This window comes from Kryptolebias marmoratus, linkage group LG12 (genome assembly GCF_001649575.2).
Source record: "Kryptolebias marmoratus isolate JLee-2015 linkage group LG12, ASM164957v2, whole genome shotgun sequence".
Classification (NCBI taxonomy): Eukaryota; Metazoa; Chordata; class Actinopteri; order Cyprinodontiformes; family Rivulidae; genus Kryptolebias; species Kryptolebias marmoratus.
In genome coordinates this window covers 5,480,059-5,490,217 of record NC_051441.1, presented here as the reverse complement: position 1 = coordinate 5,490,217, position 10,159 = coordinate 5,480,059, and the positions used below count along the sequence as shown (strand labels likewise).

Below are 10,159 nucleotides of genomic sequence, written 5' to 3'. Positions count from 1 at the left end.
TAGGAACCTCAAGTAAACCTGCAGTCTGAGAACGAAAACCTCTGTTAGGAGAATGTTGAACAAGAAGAAGATGTAAAATTTTAAACTCTGATCTGAATTTAAGAGGGAGAGAATGGAGCAAAGTTTAAGACAAGCAAAAGAAGGTTATGTTTTAAATGTGATAGAAATCCTTAAAAACAAAACTCTGGGTTTCTGTTTCGCTCTGGGCAGATAAAAGAAGTAAAACTAGTAAACGCTGGAAGTTCTTTTATTTGAACTTATCTGGTTAAAACTTATCTTGTAACTTCTGGATGAAAGTAAATATAAAAAATCCAACAACTGCAAATAAATTACATCACATTATTATTGTTTAAAGGTTATTATTTTAACTTTGACATTCTTGGTTTAGTTTGTGAAGAGGAACATGAGACTTTTAGAAGCGTGGGTCTTTTCACTGCCTGTAAAGATAAGTCTTTTTCGACTCTCATTCTAAGTTTACTGGACTTCCCTGATTGGAAACCCCATTTTTTCTCTTCCTATCTTCTCCTGTAAGACAGCACAGATACGATCAGCGGTCGTGTGACTGCTGGGATTCCCATGAGTCCCATTGAAACTCCAGGAGCGCTGAGGCCAACCACTTAAACAAACAGGAAGGAGGCAGTTTCTGCATCGCTGGGCTCTGCTGAGCACTCCGCCGTGTTTGTTTCTGCTTCGTTTCGAGTATGGGAAACAAAAATAGGTTGATTCAAGGAGATGAAGGGGGTGTTGAGACACGCAGCTATTACCGTCAGTGGCTGCTGACTCAGCTGTTTGAGGAAGAGACTGTCACCTCTCAGCGACGGCCTGCAGCCAATCAAAGCGGAGGATCAGGCTGCAGCTGTGTTGTGGGTTCTGACAGAGACAGTGACACCTACCATAAATTAAGCCCTTCTTTTTTCCCCACATGGTTCTGAGAACATGATGTAATTGAGCTCAGCAGCAACACAAGGGTTTTTTTTTTAAAGTCAGCAGCAACGACTGAAACAAACCCTGGATTTTTCAAAGCCACAGCTGAGAAACACTGGATGAGAGCATGTACTGTAAACTGTTAGATTGTATATCATATCTTTAAGTTCTCCCTCCAGGGACGCCCAGTTTGTCTCTGACTTTAACAAACTTATCATGGTTAGAATAAACAAAACAAAACTATTAAAATACCAAAATAATTAACAATGTAATAGCTAAGGGGAACAATTACTGTTACCTGCCACCACAGGCGATAATGTTTTCTGTTTGTGTGTCTGTCTGTTAGCAAAATATCTCATGAACTAATAGGCAGATTTTAATGAAACTTTCAGGGAATAACAATTGGATGTACGTCTACAAGTGATTAACTTTTGGAGCCCAATAAAACAAAGATGGCCGCAACAGCCAGCTGCCCTTACGATACACAAAATTGGCTTTAATTTAGTCAATTTTACAGATATTGAGCTCAAATTTGGCACGTGAGTAGCTGAGAGTCATACCCAACACATACATCAAATGCTTAAAAAAAATTACCTTTAACCGTTGGACCCAATCCAGTTTGTCTGTTAGCAAAATATCTCATGAACTACTGGATGGATTTTAATGAGACTTTTGGGAAAAAATCATTTGATGTACATCAACAACTGAATAACAAAAATAGGTTGGCCAATATTGACCTAATCAATATTAGCCAACACATGGAAGTTTATGACTTAGTCGATTTTACAGATCTTGAGCTGAAATTTGGTGTGGTAGTAGCTGAGAGTCATCTGCAACACATACTTGAAGCGCTACATGTTGCACTAAATCTTTGCATGCTGCCTGTTTGCAAAAAATAAAAAAATTTAAAAAAATCTCCTACACCCATTCTCAGCAAAAAATGACTTCAGTTTAAAACCCCGGCGGGCGATATGCATTCCGTTAAGAACTGGCAGGTCTTTAATTTTAAAAAGTGAACGTTGACAATTTTGAGGCCAGAGGGTGGCGCGATTCATTATCACAGAGAAATAAGTGGAATAAGGTTTACATCAGTTTTTACTTGGTTGGTTTGATAACAACAATATTATTATTATTATTATTATTATTATTATTATTATTATTATTATTATTATTAGTAGTAGTAGTAGTAGTAGTAGTACAGAACTTGTAGATTTAGTCATATTTAGTGGTGTAGCTCAAAGTTTCTGTTTGTTTGTTTGTTTTTAACAAACAAACAGATCTGCTCCACAAACTTTTTATCCCCCCTCCCTTTAAAAATAGATTTTCTCTCTCTCTCTTGGCAGTTTATAAAAAATGACAGCATGTTTATGATGTGGAGGGGTCGGGGTAAAGAGGGGGGTTAATAAATAACAGAAAGTTGCCACAGCTCGGGGCTGGAAATCCGTCCCCACAGGGGCAGAGTTCCGTAGAAACCGTCAGACGCAGAAGAACCGCCGGAAGTGGGCGGCGTGTGTGTCAGAGACGGAGCGAGGCAGAGAGCAGCGAAGTGAGGGGAGGAACGGACGCACGGAGCCTCGTCGCGTCGCCTCGCAGACTTTCCGCTCCGGTTTATGAACGAGGACAACAACTTTGGTCGCTCCGCAGAGGTGAGTGCCGCAGTTCGCTTTAAGGCGTTTTGAAATGAGGGAGGAGGAGGAGGGGAGGAGGGGAGGAGGCGCGCGCCCTCGCCCCTCTCTCGCTCCCTCTCGTGCGCCCCTTTCTCCCTTCTTTTTTCTTGTTAGACGCTCTCCTCGTTGCGAAATAATATCCTGACAGCGCTTTGTAAACAAACTGCGAGTCCGGCCGTGCGCGCTGCGGTCGGTGCGCGGAGCGCGGAGCGCCGCTCGCCTCGCCACTTTTCGTCCCGTTCTCCCGGTGAATCAACAGGCAGGTTCTCAGGTTCTCGGGTTCTCGGGTTCTCCCGACGGACGGACGGAAGGTGTTCTCTCCGACTGTCAGTGGGGGTTCAGAGACGGTCCTGAGGCTTCATCAGGGTCGCCTGTCTGGGTTAGAAAACAGGCGAAGTTCGGGTTTAAAACTCCAAGTTCTGGAGCTGATTAAAGGTGCTCACCGCAAGATAAACAACTACATGGAATAACTACTAGAATTACTCATATCCGTACTTAAAGGGTGCTTAAATTAAAAAAAAAATGTAATCAGAGTTTGTGACCTGATGCCAGCATGCGAGTTTTTGCTTTGTTTACATTGAGTGCAGACCCGCATTTTAGAATTGCTTTCACACAAATTGGAAAACTAAACATATCTGGGTCCTTAAATTTAGAATTTGTGCCTGGGTGCCAACGTGTGTTTATTTACGAGCCGAAGCGGCTGAAAACGGGCCAAACGTCTGCAAGTGTTGGAGCGCCAGGTTCTGTCTGGGATTTGTTCCTGACGTCTTTCGTCCCGTTCCTTCTCCTCGGCAGCCGATTCGTTCATACATTTCCACCTAAACGTCTTCTCTGAGAGCCGACGCTTGTCTGATTCCACTGTGTTTTGTTGCCCATAATGTAGGTCAGCCACGTGACTCAAGTTTCCACCCAGCTTTATTTAGCTGTCGGCTTTGTTTACATTAAGTGCGGACCGAGCTTCAGAATTGCATTCAATATATGAGAAAACCTACTGGAGTAAACTCAAATGACACAATTTGATATAATAATAATCTTTTTATGTTTTATTTCATTCTTTGCAACGAGTGCCTTTAATGTCTTGAATTTCTACTTAAACATTGTCATCCGTTGCAAAAATGTAGATTTTGTTTTGTTTTTAGAGATTGCCATGAAAGTTTCATGAACATTCAAGAACGTGCTGGCTTTTTCAGTGGTCAGACTGATAGTATTTCATTATATATTTTTTTAAATAAATAACTAGTAATAAACCTTTATTCACCCCAAAGATTGAAAACTGTATCGCCGTTACAATTTCAACAACTTTCCGGTGAAAAGAAGTTTGTGCTGACGAATCAAACTGGTTGACTTTTGAAATATATATATATATATATATACACATATATATATAGATGCTTGAAAACACGACCCACCAGTCTGTTAGGTTGTTGAAAAAGTCTCTTTTTTTTATCTTTAGGAAAATCAAGCCTTCTTTAGTTGGAGCAAAAGTTCAAATTTATGCTCTCAGAAAGGAAGTAAACAACTATTTTAGATAACAAATGGAAATATTACTGCTTTTTTCCTTTTATGATAAGTGCAGAATCCCATTATTCCAACGCACTAGCCAAGAAAAAAGTATTTTATTTAAGTGGTGGGAATGTCAGGCAGGAAAATCCCAAAAAGTCGTGGTTGTAACCCAGATTGCAGCTGAGTGACGTACGTCTCATAACTCCTTAGAATAAACACGCTGCTGTGACGCTCTGATAGCACCTGTCTGATTCTCAGCCTCACATGAATCCAGTTTTACCTCCAGTTTACGACGCTTCGGGTCTCCAGGTTAAAGCAGAATAAAGATGACCTGTTGTGCAGCAGTTTTACATAATTAAAGCCCTAAATGTGTCCCCTGCAGTCAGCGCACTTCAGAAGTGACCTTGTTGTTGGTTCCACCCTTGCAAGCAGGTCCTTTATCCTGCTTGTTTTCACAGCAAAAGCAAATTTTGATTAAACAATTTTAGAAAGAATAGATTAGAAGTTGACTGGTGTGAACTTTTCTATGGCCGATGTCAAAGCTGATTTTTCGAAATTGGGGCAAGTGATGGTTATTTTTATTAAATCAATATGCAGAAATAAAAATGTATTTACCAAATGCATTCACTTAAAAATAATATTAACTGAATTGCATGCTGCATTAGGCAGGCTGTAGCAGCTGCTACTGCATCTTCAGCTTCCCAGTTGGTAATCGGTTAATAACCCACAGGCACGGCTGACCGCCAATGTTTAAAAAGTGGCCAACATCGGCCGATTATTCGCTCCATCTCTAGAATTTGTGCGCAGCAGTTTAAAACGCAGCACCTGCTAAAGAAGCAGCAACACAGCAATGTTTACATGTCAACATGTCAACAATTGGGCCGTCTTTTAAATGTGCACGTTCACTTTTTCTACACTTACTTTAATTCAAAACGCTAAACGAGTTAAAACAAACCAAACATTTTTCTTTTTTTTTTTTACATGACGTGATCTGTACAGTAAAAAAGTTGTAAACGTCAGAAGCTGATAGTGTGAATGTAAGTTTCAACAGGTGTGTGGAGTTCATTTTAGCAATAGTTAACAAAAGTGTGGTGTTGCAACACACACCGTCCCTTGTGTGTTTGCAGTTACACGACAGCCTGAAAGAAACCTGAAAGGATTGTTCATGAAAGTCAGAACAAAGCAGCCCGACTGCTGGCAGGCACAGCTCGTGAATGAAGACCTTGGTGTTCGTGGGAGCTTACAAACAGAATTTTTTAAATGTCACAATGGCTTTGATGTGTCCGTGTCATTTCCAGGAAAACCTTTTACTTTGTAAGAGTTCATGTGTGCTTGTTTATTTGTGATTATTCACTCCAGTCTACCTGCAGGGATTGCACCTTCCTGATATCTTTTGTTACTTTTTTAACTTGCTGAAAAAAAAAACACGTTTTGTTTTTGTTCGTCACCACAAACAGGCTGATATGGTCTTATACACACATGTGGTTCAAGGTTATTAAAAATGTTGGCATATATCACTGGGCCCGCAGTGATACATTATCCCCCCACCTTTGCCTTCAGCGGCAAGTGATTAAAAATGCAATAATTAGATTTATCTTTTTGAGATTGCTGTGTTTTGTCTGCTTTTATTATTGGGTTATGTGCAGGAATTTCAAGGTATGTTCTTAGGTTGCAACAAGGTCAATCAGAAATTTTTGTTTTGTTTTTTTATGCATAGATCTTACATCTTACATTGAATTTTACACCTCTTAAATCTGCTTTCTTATCTGGCTTTTTTACAAATCTTTTTTCTGTGTTTACCCGTGATCTCTAGGAAACGATGTTCTGTGTTTTCTGTCACATTCACCCCTGTTGGCTGGCACCATGTTACCCTGTTTGCTCCCTCTCTCGGGGCAGTGCAGGGTGCAAAAGGGTAGAGGGTTTTCATTGGTTTCTGTTGAAACCAATGGTGTTTTGGATTGGGAACAGGAACTTGCTGGATGAGCTGACTGGTGCAATATGTCCCTGACAGCATGACCCAGATGTAGGAGGAGTGGCAGCAAGTGGAAGAAATGTATTTTTTTGTTATTATTATTTAGCAAACTTGCTTTTTCTTTTGCTCACAGCATGGCGAGTCCTTTGGTTTGTTCTCACTTTTTTTACTCCCTGCTGCCAGACAAATGTAGGGTTCAGGGAACAAGGAAAAGGCTGCAAATTTGTGTGTGAGTAGTGTTTTAGTTGAGAAAAACAGGAGACCAGCGTTTTTAAAGTCATCTGTGGTTTTATTTCATGTATTTTTAGTTCCTTTTTGATAATGTTCAAACTTATTTTACATTTAAGCATCTTATACTGTTTATAATCATTGTAAAAGCACCTTTATAGGAGATTTTAAATTCTGTATGACACTATCAACAAATCAACTTACTTTGCCTTGACGTCATGAGTAGCTGGGAGTTCTTCAGATCAGAGCAGCGGTTCTGATCTGACTGAGCTATGAGTCAAAGGTGAAGTGTCACAATCAGTTAGGCACCGATGACTGTACTTAGCGTGGGGCTTCTTGTCTTTCTGAACTGCTTGGATGATGTGCAAACCAAAAGTTTCCTTTGTCTAAGAGGAACTATTTAGCGCCAACATTGACAGTCAGATGATTATGTGAATGTAATCCCCTGTGGACAAACAATAATCAGATCTTTACAGAATGAAACAGAAAGGGAAAATATTCAAGGGAAAGTGATCAGCAAGCATGTGGTGTAATGCACACTCACCTCCTCCCCCTTTTCAGTTGGGCTAACACTAATCCACCGGTCACGTGACCACAAGCTTTTAGTCTGGTCTAGGCCAGGAGTGCTCTGATCCATCTGTCAAATAAGGTTGCCGACTGTTGGCATTCACAGTGGGAACTGCTGTCCTTTAACCTCCTGTCCACTCTGCACTAAAACTCACGTTTCATTTCCATTAATAAAAGCACTCGTCCAGCGTTTCATTAGCATTTTTTATTAGATTCACCCACCTTCTGCTGGCATCTCTTCAATCATCTTGCATTATCCTTCTGTTTCTGTCTTTGCCTAACTTTTAGTGCATTCCTTCCAGCGCGGTGACTGCAGGTGGGAGGGGAATGACCGTCAACCCCTCCAGACACTGAGAAGCATGATAAGGCCTTTGGTTACTATCTTACCGACACAAGAATAGCACAGACTCACTAAGTCAAGTGTTCTGAGCCAAATGAAGGAAGTGAAAATCAGAAAAGTGTTTTTCCTCTAATTCACTGGAGGTTGCTAAGCATGCCTCTGCCTTAATTACTTTGATTTTATATTGTGTAGAAGATGTTGGGCAAAGGTCTGCTCATAATAGAATGGATAAACATGGTCTGGACTAATCATTTTCTCATGTTTACACAACTCTCCTCTGCAAGCCTAAACACATAGGACTTAAAAGTAGTTGCACCTTTCCAGAGGATTGCACCAAGACTAATACTTAGTCTTACTTCCATGTCTAGAAGCTGCTTTAGACGGACTTTTGCAATGCATGATTACACATTTTGACCAGAGTTTTGCAAAAACTTGAACACTATAAACTTGTTTCATTTGAGATGTCTTTTTGAATATAGAGACGCAGCTGAAACCTACAGGGGGAAAACAGCTTATGAGTAACTTGTATTTTGCCTTTTACCCCCAGTATAAAGGGTATGGATCTACTTTGCTGTTCTACATGTTGTCACTTAGACATGGCTCCCACCTGTAGACATGGGATTAAGAGTATAGCAAATGAATATAATCATAAATTAAAAATCCTTGCCTTTACCAAAGATTAAGCAGGCTCCAGACATTAAAATCTGACCAGAAATTAGGTTCTTGATGCAGTAAATGCCTGTTTCTACGTAAAGCAAAAAATCACAAAGTGAAGTCTGAATGTATTTAAAAAATTAAAGGTGATAGAAACTGAAGTGCACATTGTGGTTGGCCACACTTAACTAAATGGAGCAAACTTAAAAAAAAAAGTTACTTTCTGTCCAAGTTTTGTTTGCAGAAACCACATGTTAATGTTGACAACCCAACATCCTGCACAATGCAGTTCAACGTGTTTGTTTTTCCTCATTAAATGTTAGCAAAAAGACTGCAGTTACTACAAGACCATAAATCAGAGTTACCAGATAGCCTTTATAGTCTACAGTTGGCCAGAATATCATAGAATAATAATTCTAATCCAAAAACTAGCACAACAGAGTCAGTGTTCCCTACAAATCCATGCTTCCGGTCAAAAAATCCAGCTGATTTTATGAAATTCAGCAGTACAATTGTCCTCCCTTTACTTTTTGGGAGTTAGCCAAAGATAGCCACAATTTCTTTGTTTGTTTGTTTGTTTTTTTGTTTTTTTACAGTTGACCTCACAACAGGTCTTCCCCATTTTAGTTGTTTTCTGTGTTTTCAAGCTGTTCTTGTCTTATTGCCACTCGGTTGGCATTACCCTACTGTGAGATGTCGATGATAAGATTACCTGAATTTCTTCTATTGATTTTCTGCTAAATGACTGAAAACACACACGTTTGTTACTTAAACCTTTTATGTTATATACAAACCGAATAGTAGAGTGATTTGTTGAAGATTGTTCCATTTCTCACTTCGGAAGTTGTTTTCCCAGCAAGATTGTTTTATTTTTTTTTGTCATAAATGTGTTGGAGTGGAGCCACTGGACAGCCTCTTCTATCTTTTATTATTGCTTCAGGCTCTGAGTCATGCTTCATCTCTCATGCATGAATTATATGAACGAATGGCTTCAACTGTGCCCCGAAGGAAATCGTATCATGTGAGGTCGAAAACGCGAAAAGTGGGAGGGATAATTTGTTTGTTAAGCACAAGCCATGTGTAGCAAATCTTGGCACTGATAAGCCGTGCAATCATGCATTTATTTGTTGAATTTATAAATAAATAAATAAAATATTTGTCTCACTGTAATCTAGTTAGTTTTTTCCACAGCGATTTAGAGGAAAACATTAAACCGATATTACAGGCAACTAAACATGAGCACACAGTAAGACTCAAGTATTGTAATTATACCTTATTTTAGGACTTTGACCAACTTAAGTTTAGTCCTATCAGTCCTTAGAAGTTCATTTGCTCAGATCATTCTTATCTTTAGTATCCAACTATTTCTTTACTTTAAAATCTATGATTGCAGAAGATAGTTAGTATCTGTTACTAATCAGTTTTGCTGATCTGACAGCAAGGGGTCAGCTCTAACACCTCTGTTCACACTTGGCGGTGAAATGTGTATCAGTTACCCGTTCTATGTGCAGATACACACACAGCCACGTGACACAGTGGGCTGGACGTCGGCAGGTCTGCTGACGTTTCTGTAAACACTTGAATATATCCAGACATCTGAACAATATTATTATTTTGACATTCACACGGTTCAGTTATATTTTTATAGAGTTATGGTTCGATAAGCTTAACTGCCTAACAGACACAATAAGAAAAGAAATAAAGGTGCGTATAAGATTGGTGACTTCACAGAGCTTAGTGTCAGAGTGAAGACAGAAGATTTTAACCTGTAAAAATCCACAGAGTGCTGACATTCATCAGCTGTTCTCCACACAGCCTCACTTTGAGTTTAACATCAGTTCTGTGTTTCATTAAGTAAATATAATGAGACATAAGGCTCTTAGACAGCACATTATAGCTTACGGTGACCACAGTGGGTCCAAAAACAATCAGAACAAACATTAAACTCACCCATACATCGTCCTGTTGTCCACTTTGATTAATAAAATCTGGACTAAATCTTTAAATTGAGAACGGTTACTTTGAGCTAAAAAACTGCTGTTTATCTTTAGTCAGCCACCAGCTGAGCAGACCTTTTTCTTTTTTTTGTTAACCCAATGACGTCCACTCTGCTTCAGGTCTGGGGTCACATCAGTTCAGTAGGAGGTCCTACATGAAGGATCAGAATGGGTTGTGTTCAGACTACCAAACATATGAGGACAAAAGGTGTCCAATCTACCTCTGAAAGTAGTCTGAGGGAGAACATCCCCCTTGTTAATGGACCCAGTTCAGTTTCTGCAGCTCTATTTGAATGCAAACCAATCG

General features: G+C 39.6%; 1 protein-coding gene across 2 annotated transcripts in view; it reads left to right on the top strand.

Moving 5' to 3' along the window:
- Nucleotides 1-2,422: 2,422 nt before the first annotated feature.
- Nucleotides 2,423-10,159, top strand: part of stat5a (signal transducer and activator of transcription 5a) — a 60,320-nt gene continuing 52,583 nt past the window's right edge. For both annotated transcript variants that reach the window (XM_017429488.3, XM_017429487.3), the window contains exon 1: nucleotides 2,423-2,570. The gene's annotated coding sequence lies outside the window, so the exon portion shown is untranslated. The remainder of the gene's footprint in view (nucleotides 2,571-10,159) is intronic.